The sequence below is a fragment of the Petromyzon marinus genome, unplaced genomic scaffold (genome assembly GCF_048934315.1).
Source record: "Petromyzon marinus isolate PM22_M1 ecotype Great Lakes invasive population unplaced genomic scaffold, UKy_Petmar_22M1.pri1.0 PM_Scaffold_42, whole genome shotgun sequence".
Taxonomy (NCBI): domain Eukaryota; kingdom Metazoa; phylum Chordata; class Hyperoartia; order Petromyzontiformes; family Petromyzontidae; genus Petromyzon; species Petromyzon marinus.
In genome coordinates this window covers 95,058-119,027 of record NW_027423413.1, presented here as the reverse complement: position 1 = coordinate 119,027, position 23,970 = coordinate 95,058, and the positions used below count along the sequence as shown (strand labels likewise).

Here is a 23,970-nt window from a genome sequence, read left to right as displayed (position 1 = left end):
CCGTGTCTTCCACGTGTCTCTCCCCGTGTCTCTCTCCCCGTGTCTCACCCGTGCGGCAGTATGGGAATGCGTTCCACGCTTTCTCGTGGAACACTAGCGCTCCCTCCGTGTCTCACCCCATGTGTCTCTCTCTCCGTGTCTCTCCCCACGTGTCTCTCCCCCCCGTGTCTCCCACGTGTCTCTCCCCGTGTCTCTCTCCGTGTCTCACCCGTGCGGCAGTATGGGAATGCGTTCCACGCTTTCTCGTGGAACACTAGCGCTCCCTCCGTGTCTCACCCCATGTGTCTCTCTCTCCGTGTCTCTCCCCACGTGTCTCTCCCCCCCGTGTCTCCCACGTGTCTCTCCCCGTGTCTCTCTCCGTGTCTCACCCGTGCGGCAGTATGGGAATGCGTTCCACGCTTTCTCGTGGAACACTAGCGCTCCCTCCGTGTCTCACCCCATGTGTCTCTCTCTCCGTGTCTCTCCCCACGTGTCTCTCCCCCCCGTGTCTCCCACGTGTCTCTCCCCGTGTCTCTCTCCGTGTCTCACCCGTGCGGCAGTATGGGAATGCGTTCCACGCTTTCTCGTGGAACACTAGCGCTCCCTCCGGGGCAATCATCTTCACGTAGCCTGGGACCTTGCTGTAACACAGCAGCAGCAGCATCATCATCAGCATCATCAGCAGCATCATCAGCAGCATCATCAGCAGCATCATCAGCAGCATCATCAGCAGCAGCATCATCAGCAGCATCATCAGCAGCATCATCAGCAGCAGCAGCATCATCAGCAGTAGTAGCAACAGCAGTAGTAGTAGTAGCATCAGCAGTAGCATCAGCAGTAGTAGTAGCAGCATCATCATCATCATCAGCAGCATCATCAGCAGCAGCATCATCAGCAGTAGTAGCATCAGCAGTAGTAGTAGTAGCATCAGCAGTAGCATCAGCAGTAGTAGTAGCAGCATCATCAGTAGCAGCATCATCAGCAGTAGTAGCATCAGCAGTAGTAGTAGCAGCATCATCATCATCAGCAGCAGCAGCATCATAATCAGCAGTAGTAGCATCAGCAGTAGTAGTAGCAGCATCATCAGCAGCAGCAGCAGCAGCATCATAATTAGCAGTAGTAGCATCAGCAGTAGTAGTAGCAGCATCATCATCAGCAGCAGCAGCATCATAATCAGCAGCATTATCATTAGTGAGTAGTGGTGAGTAGTAATACTAGTGAGTAGTACTAGTGCGTAGTGAGTACTAGTGAGTACTAGTAGTACTAGTACTAGTGAGTAGTAGTACTAGTACTAGTACCTGTGTAGATGGTACACTTTGTGAGTGTACTGCCCACACTCCCCGTCCTCATGGTAGGGTTCTCTTGAGTACTACTAGTACTAGTGAGTAGTAGTGAGTACTAGTAGTAGTAGTGAGTACTAGTACCTGTGTAGATGGTACACCTTGTGTGTGTACTGCCCACACTCCCCGTCCTCATGGTAGGGTTCTCTTGAGTACTACTAGTACTACTAGTACTACTGAGTAGTAGTAGTACTAGTAGTACTAGTTAGTACCTGTGTAGATGGTACACCTTGTGAGTGTACTGCCCACACTCCCCGTCCTCATGGTAGGGTTCTCTTGAGTACTACTAGTACTAGTGAGTACTACTAGTACTAGTGAGTACTAGTTAGTACCTGTGTAGATGGTAGACTTTGTGAGTGTACTGCCCACACTCCCCGTCCTCATGGTAGGGTTCTCTTGAGTACTACTAGTACTAGTGAGTACTACTAGTACTAGTGAGTACTAGTTAGTACCTGTGTAGATGGTAGACCTTGTGAGTGTACTGCCCACACTCCCCGTCCTCATGGTAGGGTTCTCTTGAGTACTACTAGTACTAGTGAGTACTAGTGAGTACTAGTTAGTACCTGTGTAGATGGTACACCTTGTGAGTGTACTGCCCACACTCCCCGTCCTCATGGTAGGGTTCTCTTGAGTACTACTAGTACTAGTGAGTACTACTAGTACTAGTGAGTACTACTAGTACCTGTGTAGATGGTAGACCTTGTGAGTGTACTGCCCACACTCCCCGTCCTCATGGTAGGGTTCTCTTGAGTACTACTAGTACTAGTGAGTACTAGTGAGTACTAGTTAGTACCTGTGTAGATGGTACACCTTGTGAGTGTACTGCCCACACTCCCCGTCCTCATGGTAGGGTTCTCTTGAGTACTACTAGTACTAGTGAGTACTACTAGTACTAGTGAGTACTACTAGTACCTGTGTAGATGGTAGACCTTGTGAGTGTACTGCCCACACTCCCCGTCCTCATGGTAGGGTTCTCTTGAGTACTACTAGTACTAGTGAGTACTACTAGTACTAGTGAGTACTACTAGTACCTGTGTAGATGGTAGACCTTGTGAGTGTACTGCCCACACTCCCCGTCCTCATGGTAGGGTTCTCTTGAGTACTACTAGTACTAGTGAGTAGTAGTACTAGTACTAGTACCTGTGTAGATGGTACACCTTGTGTGTGTACTGCCCACACTCCCCGTCCTCATGGTAGGGTTCTCTTGAGTACTACTACTAGTACTAGTGAGTAGTACTAGTACTAGTACCTGTGTAGATGGTACACCTTGTGAGTGTACTGCCCACACTCCCCGTCCTCATGGTAGGGTTCTCTTGAGTACTACTAGTACTAGTGAGTACTAGTGAGTACTACTAGTACTAGTGAGTAGTAGTGAGTAGTAGTACTAGTGAGTACTACTAGTACTAGTGAGTAGTAGTGAGTACTAGTAGTACTAGTGAGTAGTAGTGAGTACTAGTAGTACTAGTACCTGTGTAGATGGTACACCTTGTGTGTGTACTGCCCACACTCCCCGTCCTCATGGTAGGGTTCTCTTGAGTACTACTAGTACTAGTGAGTAGTAGTGAGTAGTAGTACTAGTGAGTAGTAGTAGTACTAGTGAGTAGTAGTGAGTAGTAGTGAGTACCTGTGTAGATGGTAGACCTTGTGAGTGTACTGCCCACACTCCCCGTCCTCATGGTAGGGTTCTCTTGAGTACTACTAGTACTAGTGAGTACTACTAGTACTAGTGAGTACTACTAGTACTAGTACCTGTGTAGATGGTACACTTTGTGAGTGTACTGCCCACACTCCCCGTCCTCATGGTAGGGTTCTCTTGAGTACTACTAGTACTAGTGAGTACTACTAGTACTAGTGAGTAGTACTAGTACTAGTACCTGTGTAGATGGTACACCTTGTGTGTGTACTGCCCACACTCCCCGTCCTCATGGTAGGGTTCTCTTGAGTACTACTAGTACTAGTGAGTAGTACTAGTACTAGTACCTGTGTAGATGGTACACCTTGTGTGTGTACTGCCCACACTCCCCGTCCTCATGGTAGGGTTCTCTTGAGTACTAGTAGTACTAGTAGTACCAGTAGTACTAGTACTAGTACCTGTGTAGATGGTACACCTTGTGTGTGTACTGCCCACACTCCCCGTCCTCATGGTAGGGTTCTCTTGAGTACTACTACTAGTACTAGTGAGTAGTACTAGTACTAGTGAGTAGTACTAGTACTAGTGAGTAGTACTAGTACTAGTACCTGTGTAGATGGTACACCTTGTGTGTGTACTGCCCACACTCCCCGTCCTCATGGTAGGGTTCTCTTGAGTACTACTAGTACTAGTGAGTACTAGTACTAGTTAGTACTAGTACCTGTGTAGATGGTAGACTTTGTGTGTGTACTGCCCACACTCCCCGTCCTCATGGTAGGGTTCTCTTGAGTACTACTAGTACTAGTGAGTACTACTAGTACTAGTAGTACCAGTAGTACTAGTACTAGTACCTGTGTAGATGGTACACCTTGTGAGTGTACTGCCCACACTCCCCGTCCTCATGGTAGGGTTCTCTTGAGTACTACTAGTACTAGTGAGTAGTAGTGAGTACTAGTAGTACTAGTACCTGTGTAGATGGTACACCTTGTGTGTGTACTGCCCACACTCCCCGTCCTCATGGTAGGGTTCTCTTGAGTACTACTAGTACTAGTGAGTACTACTAGTACTAGTGAGTACTACTAGTACCTGTGTAGATGGTAGACCTTGTGAGTGTACTGCCCACACTCCCCGTCCTCATGGTAGGGTTCTCTTGAGTACTACTACTACTAGTGAGTACTAGTGAGTACTAGTTAGTACCTGTGTAGATGGTACACCTTGTGTGTGTACTGCCCACACTCCCCGTCCTCATGGTAGGGTTCGTTCTTCAGCACCTGGATCCCCTCTCCACCGCCGGTCTCGTTCTTGCTCGCCTCGGCTACCGAGTACAGCTGCGCCACCTGGTACTGTACGGCAGGGACAGTGCGTGTACAGTGCGTACAGTAAGGGTGTGCGGGTACAGTGGGCATGGGTACAGTGGCCGCGCGATGCGGCGTGAGCGTTTCAGGGGGGTGTACAGTGCGCGTGTGTGTACAGTGTGTACAGTGTGTTTGGGTATAGTACACGTGTGGGTACAGTGTGTCTGCGTACAGTGTGTACAGTGCGGTATGTGTGCAGTGTGTATTTGTATGGTATGAGTGTGGGTAGTCTTAATATGTACAGTATGAGTGTGTGGGTACAGTGTGTACAGTGTATAGGTGTGGCATGTGTAGAGTGTGTATGTGTATAGTATGAGTGTGGGTAGTCTTAATATGTACAGTATAAGTGTATGGGTACAGTGTGTACAGTGCATAGGTGTAGCATGTGTAGAGTGTGTATGTGTATGGTATGAGTGTGGGTAGTCTTAATATGTACAGTTTAAGTGTATGGGTACAGTGTGTACAGTGTATAGGTGTAGCATGTGTACAGTGTGTATGTGTATGGTATGAGTGTGGGTAGTCTTAATATGCACAGTTTAAGTGTATGGGTACAGTGTGTACAGTGTATAGGTGTAGCATGTGTACAGTGTGTATGTGTATGGTATGAGTGTGGGTAGTCTTAATATGTACAGTATAAGTGTATGGGTACAGTGTGTACAGTGTATAGGTGTAGCATGTGTAGAGTGTGTATGTGTATGGTATGAATTTGGGTAGTCTTAATATGTACAGTATAAGTGTTTGGGTACAGTGTGTACAGTGTATAGGTGTAGCATGTGTAGAGTGTGTATGTGTATGGTATGAGTGTGGGTAGTCTTAATATGTACAGTATAAGTGTATGGGTACAGTGTGTACAGTGTATACAGTGTAGTATGTGTACAGTGTGTATGTGTATAGTATGAGTGTGGGTAGTCTTAATATGTACAGTATAAGTGTGTGGGTACAGTGTGTACAGTGTATAGGTGTAGCATGTGTAGAGTGTGTATGTGTATAGTATGAGTGTGGGTAGTCTTAATATGTACAGTACAAGTGTATGGGTACAGTGTGTACAGTGTAGTATGTGTACAGTGTGTATGTGTATAGTATGAGTGTGGGTAGTCTTAATATGTACAGTTTAAGTGTATGGGTACAGTGTGTACAGTGTATAGGTGTAGCATGTGTAGAGTGTGTATGTTTATGGTATGAGTGTGGGTAGTCTTAATATGTACAGTATAAGTGTATGGATACAGTGTGTACAGTGTACACAGTGTAGCATGTGTAGAGTGTGTATGTGTATGGTATGAGTGTGGGTAGTCTTAATATGTACAGTATAAGTGTATGGGTACAGTGTGTACAGTGTATACAGTGTAGCATGTGTACAGTGTGTATGTGTATAGTATGAGTGTGGGTAGTCTTAATATGTACAGTTTAAGTGCATGGGTACAGTGTGTACAGTGTATAGGTGTAGCATGTGTACAGTGTGTATGTGTATGGTATGAGTGTGGGTAGTCTTAATATGTACAGTATAAGTGTTTGGGTACAGTGTGTACAGTGTATAGGTGTAGCATGTGTAGAGTGTGTATGTGTATGGTATGAGTGTGGGTAGTCTTAATATGTACAGTTTAAGTGTATGGGTACAGTGTGTACAGTGTATAGGTGTAGCATGTGTACAGTGTGTATGTGTATGGTATGAGTGTGGGTAGTCTTAATATGTACGGTATAAGTGTTTGGGTACAGTGTGTACAGTGTATAGGTGTAGCATGTGTAGAGTGTGTATGTGTATGGTATGAGTGTGGGTAGTCTTAATATGTACAGTATAAGTGTATGCGTACAGTGTGTACAGTGTATAGGTGTAGCATGTGTAGAGTGTGTATGTGTATGGTATGAGTGTGGGTAGTCTTAATATGTACAGTATAAGTGTATGGGTACAGTGTGTACAGTGTATAGGTGTAGCATGTGTAGAGTGTGTATGTGTATGGTATGAGTGTGGGTAGTCTTAATATGTACAGTATAAGTGTATGGGTACAGTGTGTACAGTGTATAGGTGTAGCATGTGTAGAGTGTGTATGTGTATGGTATGAATTTGGGTAGTCTTAATATGTACAGTATAAGTGTATGGGTACAGTGTGTACAGTGCATAGGTGTAGCATGTGTATGTGTATGGTATGAGTGTGGGTAGTCTTAATATGTACAGTATAAGTGTTTGGGTACAGTGTGTACAGTGTATAGGTGTAGCATGTGTACAGTGTGTATGTGTATGGTATGAGTGTGGGTAGTCTTAATATGTACAGTTTAAGTGTCTGGGTACAGTGTGTACAGTATATAGGTGTAGCATGTGTAGTGTGTATGTGTATGGTATGAGTGTGGGTAGTCTTAATATGTACAGTATAAGTGTATGGGTACAGTGTGTACAGTGTATAGGTGTAGCATGTGTAGAGTGTGTATGTGTATGGTATGAGTGTGGGTAGTCTTAATATGTACAGTATAAGTGTATGGGTACAGTGCGTGCAGTGTATAGGTGTAGCATGTGTACAGTGTGTATGTGTATGGTATGAATTTGGGTAGTCTTAATATGTACAGTATAAGTGTGTGGATACAGTGTGTACAGTGTATAGGTGTAGCATGTGTAGAGTGTGTATGTGTATGGTATGAGTGTGGGTAGTCTTAATATGTACAGTATAAGTGTATGGGTAGTGTGTACAGTGTATAGGTGTAGCATGTGTAGAGTGTGTATGTGTATAGTATGAGTGTGGGTAGTCTTAATATGTACAGTATAAGTGTATGGGTAGTGTGTACAGTGTATAGGTGTAGCATGTGTAGAGTGTGTATGTGTATGGTGTGAGTGTGGGTAGTCTTAATATGTACAGTTTAAGTGTATGGGTACAGTGTGTACAGTGTATAGGTGTAGCATGTGTAGAGTGTGTATGTGTATGGTATGAGTGTGGGTAGTCTTAATATGTACAGTATAAGTGTATGGGTAGTGTGTACAGTGTATAGGTGTAGCATGTGTAGAGTGTGTATGTGTATAGTATGAGTGTGGGTAGTCTTAATATGTACAGTATAAGTGTATGGGTAGTGTGTACAGTGTATAGGTGTAGCATGTGTACAGTGTGTATGTGTATGGTATGAGTGTGGGTAGTCTTAATATGTACAGTTTAAGTGTATGGGTACAGTGTGTACAGTGTATACAGTGTAGCATGTGTACAGTGTGTATGTGTATAGTATGAGTGTGGGTAGTTTTAATATGTACGGTATAAGTGTATGGGTACAGTGTGTACAGTGTATAGGTGTAGCATGTGTAGAGTGTGTATGTGTATGGTGTGAGTGTGGGTAGTCTTAATATGTACAGTTTAAGTGTATGGGTACAGTGTGTACAGTGTATAGGTGTAGCATGTGTAGAGTGTGTATGTGTATGGTATGAGTGTGGGTAGTCTTAATATGTACAGTATAAGTGTATGGGTAGTGTGTACAGTGTATAGGTGTAGCATGTGTAGAGTGTGTATGTGTATAGTATGAGTGTGGGTAGTCTTAATATGTACAGTATAAGTGTATGGGTAGTGTGTACAGTGTATAGGTGTAGCATGTGTACAGTGTGTATGTGTATGGTATGAGTGTGGGTAGTCTTAATATGTACAGTTTAAGTGTATGGGTACAGTATGTACAGTGTATACAGTGTAGCATGTGTACAGTGTGTATGTGTATAGTATGAGTGTGGGTAGTCTTAATATGTACGGTATAAGTGTATGGGTACAGTGTGTACAGTGTATAGGTGTAGCATGTGTAGAGTGTGTATGTGTATGGTGTGAGTGTGGGTAGTCTTAATATGTACAGTTTAAGTGTATGGGTACAGTGTGTACAGTGTATAGGTGTAGCATGTGTAGAGTGTGTGTATGATATGAATTTGGGTAGTCTTAATATGTACAGTTTAAGTGTATGGGTACAGTGTGTACAGTGTGCATATGTACAGTATGAGTGCGCGCGCAGCGTTATGTTGGGTACAGTGTGCACAGTATGCCGTGTGGGTACAGTGCAAGTGATGCAGTGTTACAGTGTGCGTACAGTGTGCCCGTGTGTATTGTGTAGTTACAGTTTGAGTGTGTACAGTGTACAGTGTGTACAGTGTGCTCGTGGGTAGTGTGTAGCTACAGTTTGAGTGTGTACAGTGTACATACAGTGTGCCATGGGTGGTGTGTAGCTACAGTTTGAGTGTGTACAGTGTACATACAGTGTGCCATGGGTGGTGTGTAGCTACAGTTTGAGTGTGTACAGTGTACATACAGTGTGCCATGGGTAGTGTGTAGCTGCAGTTTGATTGTGTACAGTGTACATACAGTGTGCCATGGGTAGTGTGTAGCTACAGTTTGAGTGTGTGTACAGTGTGCGTACAGTGTGACATGGGTAGTGTGTAGCTACAGTTTGAGTGTGTATAGTATACAGTGTGTGTACAGTGGACAAAGTGACTGTCTATGTGAGCTCAACAGAGACAAAGTGTCTGTGTGAGTGAGCTCAACAGAGACAAAGTGACTGTCTATGTGAGCTCAACAGAGACAAAGTGTCTGTGTGAGTGAGCTCAACAGAGACAAAGTGTCTGTCCGAGTGAGCTCAACAGAGACAAAGTGTCTGTGTGAGTGAGCTCAACAGAGACAAAGTGACTGTCTGTGTGAGCTCAACAGAGACAAAGTGTCTGTGTGAGCTCAACAGAGACAAAGTGACTGTCTGTGTGAGCTCAACAGAGACAAAGTGTCTGTGTGAGCTCAACAGAGACAAAGTGACTGTCTGTGTGAGCTCAACATAGACAAAGTGTCTGTGTGTGTGAGCTCAACAGAGACAAAGTGACTGTGTGAGCTCAACAGAGACACAGTGACTGTCTGTGTGAGCTCAACAGAGACAAAGTGACTGTCTGTGTGAGCTCAACAGAGACAAAGTGACTGTCTGTGTGAGCTCAACAGAGACAAAGTGACTGTCTGTGTGAGCTCAACAGAGACAAAGTGACTGTCTATGTGAGCTCAACATAGACAAAGTGTCTGTCTGTGTGAGCTCAACAGAGACAAAGTGACTGTCTGTGTGAGCTCAACAGAGACAAAGTGACTGTCTGTGTGAGCTCAACAGAGACAAAGTGACTGTCTATGTGAGCTCAACATAGACAAAGTGTCTGTCTGTGTGAGCTCAACAGAGACAAAGTGACTGTCTGTGTGAGCTCAACAGAGACAAAGTGACTGTCTGTGTGAGCTCAACAGAGACAAAGTGGCTGTCTGTGTGAGCTCAACAGAGACAAAGTGTCTGTGTGAGCTCAACAGAGACAAAGTGTCTGTGTGAGCTCAACAGAGACAAAGTGACTGTCTGTGTGAGCTCAACAGAGACAAAGTGACTGTCTGTGTGAGCTCAACAGAGACAAAGTGTCTGTGTGAGCTCAACAGAGACAAAGTGTCTGTGTGAGCTCAACAGAGACAAAGTGACTGTCTGTGTGAGCTCAACAGAGACAAAGTGACTGTCTGTGTGAGCTCAACAGAGACAAAGTGACTGTCTGTGTGAGCTCAACAGAGACAAAGTGACTGTCTATGTGAGCTCAACATAGACAAAGTGTCTGTCTGTGTGAGCTCAACAGAGACAAAGTGACTGTCTGTGTGAGCTCAACAGAGACAAAGTGACTGTCTGTGTGAGCTCAACAGAGACAAAGTGACTGTCTATGTGAGCTCAACATAGACAAAGTGTCTGTCTGTGTGAGCTCAACAGAGACAAAGTGACTGTCTGTGTGAGCTCAACAGAGACAAAGTGACTGTCTGTGTGAGCTCAACAGAGACAAAGTGACTGTCTGTGTGAGCTCAACAGAGACAAAGTGTCTGTGTGAGCTCAACAGAGACAAAGTGTCTGTGTGAGCTCAACAGAGACAAAGTGACTGTCTGTGTGAGCTCAACAGAGACAAAGTGACTGTCTGTGTGAGCTCAACAGAGACAAAGTGTCTGTGTGAGCTCAACAGAGACAAAGTGTCTGTGTGAGCTCAACAGAGACAAAGTGACTGTCTGTGTGAGCTCAACAGAGACAAAGTGACTGTCTGTGTGAGCTCAACAGAGACAAAGTGTCTGTGTGAGCTCAACAGAGACAAAGTGTCTGAGTGAGCTCAACAGAGACAAAGTGACTGTCTGTGTGAGCTCAACAGAGACAAAGTGTCTATGTGAGCTCAACAGAGACAAAGTGACTGTCTGTGTGAGCTCAACAGAGACAAAGTGTCTGTGTGAGCTCAACAGAGACAAAGTGACTGTCTGTGTGAGCTCAACAGAGACAAAGTGTCTGTGTGAGCTCAACAGAGACAAAGTGACTGTCTGTGTGAGCTCAACATAGACAAAGTGTCTGTGTGTGTGAGCTCAACAGAGACAAAGTGAGTGTCTGTGTGAGCTCAACAGAGACAAAGTGACTGTCTGTGTGAGCTCAACAAAGACAAAGTGTCTGTGTGAGCTCAACAGAGACAAAGTGTCTGTGTGAGCTCAACAGAGACAAAGTGACTGTCTGTGTGAGCTCAACATAGACAAAGTGTCTATGTAAGCTCAACATAGACAAAGTGTCTGTGTGTGTGAGCTCAACAGAAACAAAGTGACTGTGTGAGCTCAACAGAGACACAGTGACTGTCTGTGTGAGCTCAACAGAGACAAAGTGACTGTCTGTGTGAGCTCAACAGAGACAAAGTGACTGTCTGTGTGAGCTCAACAGAGACAAAGTGACTGTCTGTGTGAGCTCAACAGAGACAAAGTGACTGTCTATGTGAGCTCAACATAGACAAAGTGTCTGTCTGTGTGAGCTCAACAGAGACAAAGTGACTGTGTGAGCTCAACAGAGACACAGTGACTGTCTGTGTGAGCTCAACAGAGACAAAGTGACTGTCTGTGTGAGCTCAACAGAGACAAAGTGACTGTCTGTGTGAGCTCAACAGAGACAAAGTGACTGTCTGTGTGAGCTCAACAGAGACAAAGTGACTGTCTATGTGAGCTCAACATAGACAAAGTGTCTGTCTGTGTGAGCTCAACAGAGACAAAGTGACTGTCTGTGTGAGCTCAACAGAGACAAAGTGACTGTCTGTGTGAGCTCAACAGAGACAAAGTGACTGTCTGTGTGAGCTCAACAGAGACAAAGTGTCTGTGTGAGCTCAACAGAGACAAAGTGTCTGTGTGAGCTCAACAGAGACAAAGTGACTGTCTGTGTGAGCTCAACAGAGACAAAGTGACTGTCTGTGTGAGCTCAACAGAGACAAAGTGTCTGTGTGAGCTCAACAGAGACAAAGTGTCTGTGTGAGCTCAACAGAGACAAAGTGACTGTCTGTGTGAGCTCAACAGAGACAAAGTGACTGTCTGTGTGAGCTCAACAGAGACAAAGTGTCTGTGTGAGCTCAACAGAGACAAAGTGTCTGAGTGAGCTCAACAGAGACAAAGTGTCTGAGTGAGCTCAACAGAGACAAAGTGACTGTCTGTGTGAGCTCAACAGAGACAAAGTGTCTATGTGAGCTCAACAGAGACAAAGTGACTGTCTGTGTGAGCTCAACAGAGACAAAGTGACTGTCTGTGTGAGCTCAACAGAGACAAAGTGTCTGTGTGAGCTCAACAGAGACAAAGTGACTGTCTGTGTGAGCTCAACATAGACAAAGTGTCTGTGTGTGTGAGCTCAACAGAGACAAAGTGAGTGTCTGTGTGAGCTCAACAGAGACAAAGTGACTGTCTGTGTGAGCTCAACAAAGACAAAGTGTCTGTGTGAGCTCAACAGAGACAAAGTGTCTGTGTGAGCTCAACAGAGACAAAGTGACTGTCTGTGTGAGCTCAACATAGACAAAGTGTCTATGTAAGCTCAACATAGACAAAGTGACTGTCTGAGTGAGCTCAACAGAGACAAAGTGACTGTCTGTGTGAGCGAAACAGAGACAAAGTGACTGTCTGTGTGAGCTCAACAGAGACAAAGTGACTGTCTGTGTGAGCTCAACATAGACAAAGTGACTGACTGTGTGAGCTCAACAGAGACAAAGTGACTGTCTATGTGAGCTCAACAGAGACAAAGTGACTGTCTGTGTGAGCTCAACAGAGACAAAGTGACTGTCTGTGTGAGCTCAACAGAGACAAAGTGACTGTCTGTGTGAGCTCAACATAGACAAAGTGACTGTGTGAGCTCAACAGAGACAAAGTGTCTGTGTGAGCTCAACAGAGACAAAGTGACTGTCTGTGTGAGCTCAACATAAACAAAGTGTCTGTGTGTGTGAGCTCAACAGAGACAAAGTGACTGTGTGAGCTCAACAGAGACACAGTGACTGTCTGTGTGAGCTCAACAGAGACAAAGTGACTGTCTGTGTGAGCTCAACAGAGACAAAGTGACTGTCTGTGTGAGCTCAACAGAGACAAAGTGACTGTCTGTGTGAGCTCAACAGAGACAAAGTGACTGTCTATGTGAGCTCAACATAGACAAAGTGTCTGTCTGTGTGAGCTCAACAGAGACAAAGTGACTGTCTGTGTGAGCTCAACAGAGACAAAGTGACTATCTGTGTGAGCTCAACAGAGACAAAGTGACTGTCTGTGTGAGCTCAACAGAGACAAAGTGTCTGTGTGAGCTCAACAGAGACAAAGTGTCTGTGTGAGCTCAACAGAAACAAAGTGACTGTCTGTGTGAGCTCAACAGAGACAAAGTGACTGTCTGTGTGAGCTCAACAGAGACAAAGTGTCTGTGTGAGCTCAACAGAGACAAAGTGTCTGTGTGAGCTCAACAGAGACAAAGTGACTGTCTGTGTGAGCTCAACAGAGACAAAGTGACTGTCTGTGTGAGCTCAACAGAGACAAAGTGTCTGTGTGAGCTCAACAGAGACAAAGTGTCTGAGTGAGCTCAACAGAGACAAAGTGTCTGAGTGAGCTCAACAGAGACAAAGTGACTGTCTGTGTGAGCTCAACAGAGACAAAGTGTCTGAGTGAGCTCAACAGAGACAAAGTGACTGTCTGAGTGAGCTCAACAGAGACAAAGTGTCTGTGTGAGTGAGCTCAACAGAGACAAAGTGACTGTCTGTGTGAGCTCAACAGAGACAAAGTGACTGTCTGTGTGAGCTCAACAGAGACAAAGTGTCTGTGTGAGCTCAACAGAGACAAAGTGTCTGTGTGAGCTCAACAGAGACAAAGTGACTGTCTGTGTGAGCTCAACAGAGACAAAGTGACTGTCTGTGTGAGCTCAACAGAGACAAAGTGTCTGTGTGAGCTCAACAGAGACAAAGTGTCTGAGTGAGCTCAACAGAGACAAAGTGTCTGAGTGAGCTCAACAGAGACAAAGTGACTGTCTGTGTGAGCTCAACAGAGACAAAGTGTCTATGTGAGCTCAACAGAGACAAAGTGACTGTCTGTGTGAGCTCAACAGAGACAAAGTGTCTGTGTGAGCTCAACAGAGACAAAGTGACTGTCTGTGTGAGCTCAACAGAGACAAAGTGTCTGTGTGAGCTCAACAGAGACAAAGTGACTGTCTGTGTGAGCTCAACATAGACAAAGTGTCTGTGTGTGTGAGCTCAACAGAGACAAAGTGAGTATCTGTGTGAGCTCAACAGAGACAAAGTGACTGTCTGTGTGAGCTCAACAAAGACAAAGTGTCTGTGTGAGCTCAACAGAGACAAAGTGTCTGTGTGAGCTCAACAGAGACAAAGTGACTGTCTGTGTGAGCTCAACATAGACAAAGTGTCTATGTAAGCTCAACATAGACAAAGTGACTGTCTGTGTGAGCTCAACAGAGACAAAGTGACTGTCTGTGTGAGCGAAACAGAGACAAAGTGACTGTCTGTGTGAGCTCAACAGAGACAAAGTGACTGTCTGTGTGAGCTCAACAGAGACAAAGTGACTGTCTGTGTGAGCTCAACAGAGACAAAGTGACTGTCTGTGTGAGCTCAACAGAGACAAAGTGTCTGTCTGTGTGAGCTCAACAGAGACAAAGTGACTGTCTGTGTGAGCTCAACAGAGACAAAGTGACTGTGTGAGCTCAACAGAGACAAAGTGACTGTCTGTGTGAGCTCAACAGAGACAAAGTGACTGTGTGAGTGAGTGAGCTCAACAGAGACAAAGTGACTGTCTGTGTGAGCTCAACAGAGACAAAGTGACTGACTGTGTGAGCTCAACAGAGGCAAAGTGACTGTCTGAGTGAGCTCAACAGAGACAAAGTGACTGTCTGAGTGAGCTCAACATAGACAAAGTGTCTGTCTATGTGAGCTCAACATAGACAAAGTGTCTGTCTGTGTGAGCTCAACATAGGCAAAGTGACTGTCTATGTGAGCTCAACAGAGACAAAGTGTCTGTGTGTGTGAGCTCAACAGAGACAAAGTGACTGTCTGTGTGAGCTCAACACAAAGTGACTGTCTGTGTGAGCTCAACAGAGACAAAGTGACTGTCTGAGTGAGCTCAACAGAGACAAAGTGACTGTGTGAGTGAGTGAGCTCAACAGAGACAAAGTGACTGTCTGTGTGAGCTCAGCACAGACAAAGTGACTGTCTCTGTTGAGCTCACACAGACAAAGTGTCTGTGTGAGCTCAACAGAGACAAAGTGACTGTCTGTGTGAGCTCAACATAGACAAAGTGACTGTGTGAGCTCAACATAGACAAAGTGACTGTCTGTGTGAGCTCAACAGAGACAAAGTGACTGTCTGTGTGAGCTCAACAGAGACAAAGTGACTGTCTGTGTGAGCTCAACAGAGACAAAGTGACTGTCTGTGTGAGCTCAACAGAGACAAAGTGACTGTGTGAGCTCAACAGAGACAAAGTGACTGTCTGTGTGAGCTCAACAGAGACAAAGTGTCTGTGTGAGCTCCACAGAGACAAAGTGACTGTCTGTGTGAGCTCAACAGAGACAAAGTGTCTGTCTGTGTGAGCTCAACAGAGACAAAGTGACTGTCTGTGTGAGCTCAACAGAGACAAAGTGACTGTGTGAGCTCAACAGAGACAAAGTGACTATCTGTGTGAGCTCAACAGAGACAAAGTGACTGTCTGTGTGAGCTCAACAGAGACAAAGTGACTGTCTATGTGAGCTCAACAGAGACAAAGTGTCTGTGTGAGCTCAACAGAGACAAAGTGACTGTGTGAGCTCAACAGAGACAAAGTGTCTGTGTGAGCTCAACAGAGACAAAGTGTCTGTGTGAGCTCAACAGAGACAAAGTGACTGTCTGTGTGAGCTCAACAGAGACAAAGTGTCTGTCTATGTGAGCTCAACAGAGACAAAGTTTCTGTCTGAGTGAGCTCAACAGAGACAAAGTGACTGTGTGAGTGAGCTCAACATAGACAAAGTGACTGTCTGTGTGAGCTCAACAGAGACAAAGTGACTGTCTGAGTGAGCTCAACATAGACAAAGTGACTGTCTGTGTGAGCTCAACAGAGACAAAGTGACTGTCTGAGTGAGCTCAACAGAGACAAAGTGTCTGTGTGAGTGAGCTCAACAGAGACAAAGTGACTGTCTATGTGAGCTCAACAGAGACAAAGTGTCTGTGTGAGTGAGCTCAACAGAGACAAAGTGTCTGTCTGTGTGAGCTCAACAGAGACAAAGTGACTGTCTGTGTGAGCTCAACAGAGACAAAGTGACTGTCTGTGTGAGCTCAACAGAGACAAAGTGACTGTCTATGTGAGCTCAACAGAGACAAAGTGTCTGTGTGAGCTCAACAGAGACAAAGTGACTGTGTGAGCTCAACAGAGACAAAGTGTCTGTGTGAGCTCAACAGAGACAAAGTGTCTGTGTGAGCTCAACAGAGACAAAGTGACTGTCTGTGTGAGCTCAACAGAGACAAAGTGTCTGTCTATGTGAGCTCAACAGAGACAAAGTTTCTGTCTGAGTGAGCTCAACAGAGACAAAGTGACTGTGTGAGTGAGCTCAACATAGACAAAGTGACTGTCTGTGTGAGCTCAACAGAGACAAAGTGACTGTCTGAGTGAGCTCAACATAGACAAAGTGACTGTCTGTGTGAGCTCAACAGAGACAAAGTGACTGTCTGAGTGAGCTCAACAGAGACAAAGTGTCTGTGTGAGTGAGCTCAACAGAGACAAAGTGACTGTCTATGTGAGCTCAACAGAGACAAAGTGTCTGTGTGAGTGAGCTCAACAGAGACAAAGTGTCTGTCTGTGTGAGCTCAACAGAGACAAAGTGTCTGTGTGAGTGAGCTCAACAGAGACAAAGTGTCTGTGTGAGTGAGCTCAACAGAGACAAAGTGACTGTCTGTGTGAGCTCAACAGAGACAAAGTGACTGTCTGTGTGAGCTCAACAGAGACAAAGTGACTGTCTGTGTGAGCTCAACAGAGACAAAGTGACGGTCTGTGTGAGCTCAACAGAGACAAAGTGACTGACTGTGTGAGCTCAACAGAGACAAAGTGACTGTCTGTGTGAGCTCAACATAGACAAAGTGACTGTCTGTGTGAGCTCAACAGAGACAAAGTGACTGTCTGTGTGAGCTCAACAGAGACAAAGTGACTGTCTGTGTGAGCTCAACAGAGACAAAGTGACTGTCTGTGTGAGCTCAACAGAGACAAAGTGACTGTCTGTGTGAGCTCAACAGAGACAAAGTGACTGTCTGTGTGAGCTCAACAGAGACAAAGTGTCTGTGTGAGCTCAACAGAGACAAAGTGACTGTCTGAGTGAGCTCAACAGAGACAAAGTGACTGTCTATGTGAGCTCAACAAAGACAAAGTGACTGTGTGAGCTCAACAGAGACAAAGTGTCTGTGTGAGCTCAACAGAGACAAAGTGACTGTCTATGTGAGCTCAACATAGACAAAGTGACTGTCTGTGTGAGCTCAACAGAGACAAAGTGACTGTCTGTGTGAGCTCAACATAGACAAAGTGACTGTCTGTGTGAGCTCAACAGAGACAAAGTGACTGTCTGTGTGAGCTCAACAGAGACAAAGTGACTGTCTGAGTGAGCTCAACAGAGACAAAGTGACTGTCTATGTGAGCTCAACAAAGACAAAGTGACTGTCTGTGTGAGCTCAACAGAGACAAAGTGTGGGTACAGTGCGTACAGTGCGTGTACAGTATGTACAGTGTGTGTACAGTGAGTGGGAAGAACGCCCTCCATTTCTTACCTCTTCAACGGAGCATGGCATGACCACGCGACTACACACACAGAGAGACAAAGACAAAGTTCCCCCAGGTAGCCTTCAACAGACTGCAGGGGCAAGTGCTGCTAGCTAGCGAGTAGTAGCAGCAGTGTCTCTGTACTACACACACCACACACAAAGCTCCCCCAGGTAGCCTCTAGCAGGGCTGTGGGGGCAAGTGCTGCTAGCTAGCGAGTAGCAGCAGCAGTGTCTATGTACTACACACACCACACACAGACAAAGCTCCCCCAGGTAGCCTCTAGCAGGCTGTAGGGGCAAGTGTTGTTAGCGAGCACCTATTAAGGCTACCGGCACTGTGGCATACACAGAGGGGGGTGGGTGGCCAGCACCACGCCCGGCCGCCTTTGTCTCTCTCCCGGCTGTGGCGATGTCTACGACTACAGAGACAGTAGTAACTCGATGTAGGGGGGGGGGGGGAGGAGTAGGCCAAGTTTCAGCTTGTTGCGGATTAATCACTCCCATCCCTGTGGGGGGAGGGAGACGCGGGGGGGATAAGAGAGAGACAAGAGAGAGACAAGAGAGAGATAAGAGAGAGACAAGAGAGAGACAAGAGAGAGACAAGAGAGAGACAAGAGAGAGAGAAGAGAGAGAGACAAGAGAGAGACAAGAGAGAGACAAGAGAGAGATAAGAGAGAGACAAGAGAGAGACAAGAGAGAGAGACAAGAGAGATAAGAGAGACAAGAGAGAGATAAGAGAGAGATAAGAGAGAGACAAGAGAGAGACAAGAGAGAGAGAGAGACAAGGGAGAGACAAGAGAGAGAGACAAGAGAGAGAGACAAGAGAGACAAGAGAGAGAGAGACAAGAGAGAGACAAGAGAGAGACAAGAGAGAGACAAGAGAGAGTTAAGAGAGAGATAAGAGAGAGACAAGAGAGAGACAAGAGAGAGACAAGAGAGAGACAAGGGAGAGATGAGAGAGACAAGAGAGAGACAAGAGAGAGAGAAGAGAGAGAGATAAGAGAGAGGAGAGAGATAAGAGAGAGATAAGAGAGACAAGAGAGAGATAAGAGAGAGACAAGAGAGATAAGAGAGAGACGAGAGAGACAACAGAGACAAGAGAGAGACAAGAGAGAGACAAGAGAGAGATAAGAGAGAGACGAGAGAGAGACAAGAGAGAGACAAGGGAGAGACAAGAGAGAGATAAGAGAGAGACAAGAGAGAGACAAGAGAGAGTTAAGAGAGAGATAAGAGAGAGACAAGAGAGAGACAAGAGAGAGATAAGAGAGATAAGAGAGAGATAAGAGAGACAAGAGAGAGAGAGAGATAAGAGAGAGACAAGAGAGAGACAAGAGAGAGACAAGAGAGAGATAAGAGAGAGACAAGAGAGATAAGAGAGAGACAAGAGAGAGACAAGAGAGATAAGAGAGAGACAAGAGAGAGACAAGAGAGAGACAAGAGAGACGAGAGAGAGACAAGAGAGAGACAAGAGAGAGAGACAAGAGAGAGAGACAAGAGAGAGACAAGAGAGAGACAAGAGAGAGACAAGAGAGAGATAAGAGAGATAAGAGAGACAAGAGAGAGATAAGAGAGAGACAAGAGAGAGACAAGAGAGAGACAAGAGAGAGATAAGAGAGAGACAAGAGAGAGACAAGAGAGAGAGACAAGAGAGAGAGACAAGAGAGAGACAAGAGAGAGAGACAAGAGAGAGACAAGAGAGAGACAAGAGAGAGACATAAGAGAGATAAGAGAGAGATAAGAGAGACAAGAGAGAGATAAGAGAGAGAGACAAGAGAGATAAGAGAGAGACAAGAGAGAGACAAGAGAGAGAGACAAGAGAGAGATAAGAGAGAGACAAGAGAGAGACAAGAGAGAGATAAGAGAGAGACAAGAGAGAGACAAGAGAGAGATAAGAGAGATACGAGAGAGACAAGGGAGAGATAAGAGAGATAAGAGAGAGATAAGAGAGAGATAAGAGAGAGACAAGGGCGAGAGACAAGAGAGAGACAAGAGAGACAAGAGAGAGAGACAAGAGAGAGAGACAAGAGAGAGAGAGACAAGAGAGAGACAAGAGAGAGAGAGACAAGAGAGAGAGAGACAAGAGAGAGACAAGAGAGAGATAAGAGACAAGAGAGAGATAAGAGAGAGATAAGGGAGAGACAAGAGAGAGATAAGAGAGACAAGAGAGAGACAAGGGAGAGACAAGAGAGAGACAAGAGAGAGACAAGAGAGAGACAAGAGAGAGAAAAGAGAGAGACAAGAGAGAGATAAGAGAGAGACAAGAGAGAGACAAGAGAGAGATAAGGGAGAGTTAAGAGAGAGATAAGAGAGAGATGAGAGAGACAAGAGAGAGACAAGAGAGAGACAAGAGAGAGAGAGAGACAAGAGAGAGACAAGAGAGAGACAAGGGAGAGACAAGAGAGAGATAAGAGAGAGACAAGAGAGAGACAAGAGAGAGATAAGAGAGAGAGGAGAGAGATAAGAGAGAGATAAGAGAGACAAGAGAGAGATGAGAGAGATAAGAGAGAGACAAGAGAGAGATAAGAGAGAGACAAGAGAGAGACAAGAGAGAGATAAGAGAGAGATAAGAGAGAGACAAGAGAGAGACAAGAGAGAGATAAGAGAGAGAGGAGAGAGATAAGAGAGAGATAAGAGAGACAAGAGAGAGATGAGAGAGATAAGAGAGAGACAAGAGAGAGATAAGAGAGAGACAAGAGAGACAAGAGAGAGATAAGAGAGAGACAAGAGAGAGACAAGAGAGAGACAAGAGAGAGAGACAAGAGAGAGACAAGAGAGAGACAAGAGAGAGACAAGGGGAGACAAGAGAGAGACAAGAGAGAGAGAGACAAGAGGGAGAGACAAGGGAGAGATAAGAGAGAGATAAGAGAGAGACAAGGGAGAGATAAGAGAGAGTTAAGGGAGAGTTAAGAGAGATAAGAGAGAGACAAGAGAGAGATAAGAGAGAGACAAGAGAGAGATAAGAGAGAGACGAGAGAGACAACAGAGATAAGAGAGAGACAAGAGAGAGATAAGAGAGAGACCAGAAAGAGACAAGAGAGAGACAAGAGAGAGACAAGAGAGACAAGAGAGAGATAAGAGAGAGACAAGAGAGAGACAAAAGAGAGATAAGAGAGAGACAAGAGAGAGAGAGAGAGATAAGAGAGAGACGAGAGAGACAACAGAGATAAGAGAGAGACAAGAGAGAGATGAGAGATAAGAGAGAGATAAGAGAGAGACAAGAGAGAGATAAGAGAGAGACAAGAGAGAGAGAGATAAGAGAGAGACGAGAGAGACAACAGAGATAAGAGAGAGACAAGAGAGAGATAAGAGAGAGATAAGAGACAAGAGAGAGACAAGAGAGAGACAAGAGAGAGACAAGAGACAAGAGAGAGACGAGAGAGAGACAAGAGAGAGAGACAAGAGAGAGAGACAAGAGAGAGACAAGAGAGAGACAAGGGAGAGACAAGAGAGAGACAAGAGAGAGACAAGAGAGACAAGAGAGAGACAAGAGAGAGATAAGAGAGAGATAAGAGAGAGACAAGAGAGAGACAAGAGAGATAAGAGAGAGACAAGAGAGAGATAAGAGAGAGACAAGGGAGAGACAAGGGAGAGACAAGAGAGAGATAAGAGAGAGATAAGAGAGAGACAAGAGAGAGAGAGAGACATGAGAGAGAGAGACATGAGAGAGAGACATGAGAGAGACAAGAGAGAGACAAGAGAGAGACAAGAGAGAGACAAGAGAGAGATAAGAGAGAGACAAGAGAGAGACAAGAGAGAGGCAAGAGAGAGATAAGAGAGATAAGAGAGAGATAAGAGAGAGACAAGGGAGAGAGACAAGGGAGAGACAAGAGAGAGACAAGGGAGAGAGACAAGGGAGAGAGACAAGAGAGAGATAAGAGAGAGACAAGAGAGAGACAAGAGAGAGACAAGGGAGAGAGACAAGGGAGAGAGACAAGAGAGAGATAAGAGAGAGACAAGGGAGAGATAAGAGAGAGTTAAGGGAGAGTTAAGAGAGATAAGAGAGAGACAAGAGAGAGATAAGAGAGAGACAAGAGAGAGATAAGAGAGAGACGAGAGAGACAACAGAGATAAGAGAGAGACAAGAGAGAGATAAGAGAGAGACCAGAAAGAGACAAGAGAGAGACAAGAGAGACAAGAGAGAGACAAGAGAGAGACAAGAGAGAGACAAGAGAGAGATAAGAGAGAGACAAGAGAGAGAGAGAGATAAGAGAGAGACGAGAGAGACAACAGAGATAAGAGAGAGACAAGAGAGAGATGAGAGATAAGAGAGAGATAAGAGAGAGACAAGAGAGAGATAAGAGAGAGACAAGAGAGAGAGAGATAAGAGAGAGACGAGAGAGACAACAGAGATAAGAGAGAGACAAGAGAGAGATAAGAGAGAGATAAGAGACAAGAGAGAGACAAGAGAGAGACAAGAGAGAGACAAGAGACAAGAGAGAGACGAGAGAGAGACAAGAGAGAGAGACAAGAGAGAGAGACAAGAGAGAGACAAGAGAGAGACAAGGGAGAGACAAGAGAGAGAGACAAGAGAGAGACAAGAGAGACAAGAGAGAGACAAGAGAGAGACAAGAGAGAGATAAGAGAGAGATAAGAGAGAGACAAGAGAGAGACAAGAGAGATAAGAGAGAGACAAGAGAGAGATAAGAGAGAGACAAGGGAGAGACAAGGGAGAGACAAGAGAGAGATAAGAGAGAGACAAGAGAGAGAGAGACATGAGAGAGAGAGACATGAGAGAGACAAGAGAGAGACAAGAGAGAGACAAGAGAGAGATAAGAGAGAGACAAGAGAGAGACAAGAGAGAGGCAAGAGAGAGATAAGAGAGATAAGAGAGAGATAAGAGAGAGACAAGGGAGAGAGACAAGGGAGAGACAAGAGAGAGACAAGGGAGAGAGACAAGGGAGAGAGACAAGAGAGAGACAAGAGAGAGACAAGAGAGAGACAAGAGAGAGACAAGAGAGAGACAAGGGAGAGAGACAAGGGAGAGAGACAAGAGAGATAAGAGAGAGATAAGAGAGAGACAAGGGAGAGAGACAAGGGAGAGAGACAATGGAGATAGACAAGAGAGAGAGACAAGAGAGAGACAAGAGAGAGACAAGGGAGAGAGACAAGGGAGAGAGACAAGGGAGAGACAAGAGAGATAAGAGAGATAATAGAGAGAGACAAGGGAGAGACAAGAGAGAGACAAGGGAGAGAGACAAGGGAGAGAGACAAGGGAGAGACAAGGGAGAGACAAGAGAGAGACAAGAGAGATAAGAGAGAGACAAGGGAGAGACAAGGGAGAGACAAGGGAGAGAGACAAGGGAGAGACAAGAGAGAGACAAGGGAGAGAGACAAGGGAGAGACAAGAGAGAGACAAGAGAGAGATAAGAGAGACAAGAGAGAGACAAGAGAGAGAGAGACAAGGGAGAGACAAGAGAGAGAGACAAGAGAGAGAGAGACAAGAGAGAGACAAGAGAGAGAGACACAAGGGAGAGAGACAAGGGAGAGACAAGAGAGAGATAAGAGAGAGACAAGGGAGAGATAAGAGAGAGACAAGGGAGAGAGACAAGGGAGAGACAAGAGAGAGATAAGAGAGAGACAAGGGAGAGATAGGAGAGAGACAAGGGAGAGAGACAAGGGAGAGACAAGAGAGAGAGACAAGAGAGAGCGGGCTTACTATTCCTTCAACACCACCATGATCGCCGCCCTGACGTCACTGCCGGGTAACGCGTGACGTCAAACGACGACGTGACGTCAGTTGCGCCACGGGTTGTAGTGACGTCACGATCTTCGGCGCATTGCGCGGTAGAGGTGTCGCGGCATGACGTCATTTCTCCGGATTTGGTTGGGCCGGCGACGTCACCGGTCGGTATTACGTCACCTCTCCGAGGGATGACGTCACGGAACCAAACCCCGACAAAATTTCTGGATTATTTATTTACCCTGACGGTGAACAATCCCGAAAATCAGCAAAGCTCTTTAACAATGATAACGATGACTGTGCAAAGTTACATAACAGCGTCATTCGTGTTCATTTAAATCCCACAACAATGCGGGGCCAAAATTATATCAATCCATAGCAACTATCATTGCTGAGATTAATGCACTCCGAAGTGAATAATTATTGATACTATTCTATTTATTATATTATCATTCTTATTATGCTTGTATAGTGAGTACAATTATGGTAATGTATATTCTTGGTTCTTTCGGTGAAGTCACCACCGCGTAGAAGGGAAACAATAAAATAATAAAAATATAAAACAATAAAATTCTCACGACGTTTCGACTGCAACACAAGCAATCATCATCAGGTGTGAAAACCACAGCAAGACATTTTTAAAAAGTGGCGGTGTTTGTTTTAACGTTAGCACCACGGAGAGCGATTTGGCAGTCATTCAGATGGACGAGTCCATCTATGTTCAGAAGGACGAGTCCATCTATGTTCGGAAGGATGAGTCCATCTATGTTCAGATGGACGAGTCCATCTGTGTTCAGAAGGACGAGTCCATCTATGTTCAGAAGGACGAGTCCATCTATGTTCGGAAGGACGAGTCCATCTATGTTCAGAAGGACGAGTCCATCTATGTTCAGAAGGACGAGTCCATCTATGTTCAGAAGGACGAGTCCATCTATGTTCAGAAGGACGAGTCCATCTATGTT

General features: G+C 45.3%; 1 long non-coding RNA gene across 2 annotated transcripts; it reads right to left on the bottom strand.

Annotated features, from left to right (window-relative positions):
* Positions 1 to 16: 16 nt before the first annotated feature.
* LOC142923331 (uncharacterized) lies at positions 17 to 23,100 on the bottom strand. Of its 2 annotated transcripts, XR_012940685.1 has the most exons (5): positions 22,985 to 23,100; positions 17,335 to 17,365; positions 4,164 to 4,292; positions 1,772 to 1,788; positions 17 to 620 (listed from the first exon to the last, which is right to left on the bottom strand). It is a non-coding gene; the product is annotated as an uncharacterized LOC142923331 (long non-coding RNA). The 2 variants fall into 2 exon arrangements; XR_012940684.1 differs by lacking the exon at positions 1,772 to 1,788 and having other exon boundaries at positions 23 to 620; positions 4,147 to 4,292.
* Positions 23,101 to 23,970: the final 870 nt, after the last annotated feature.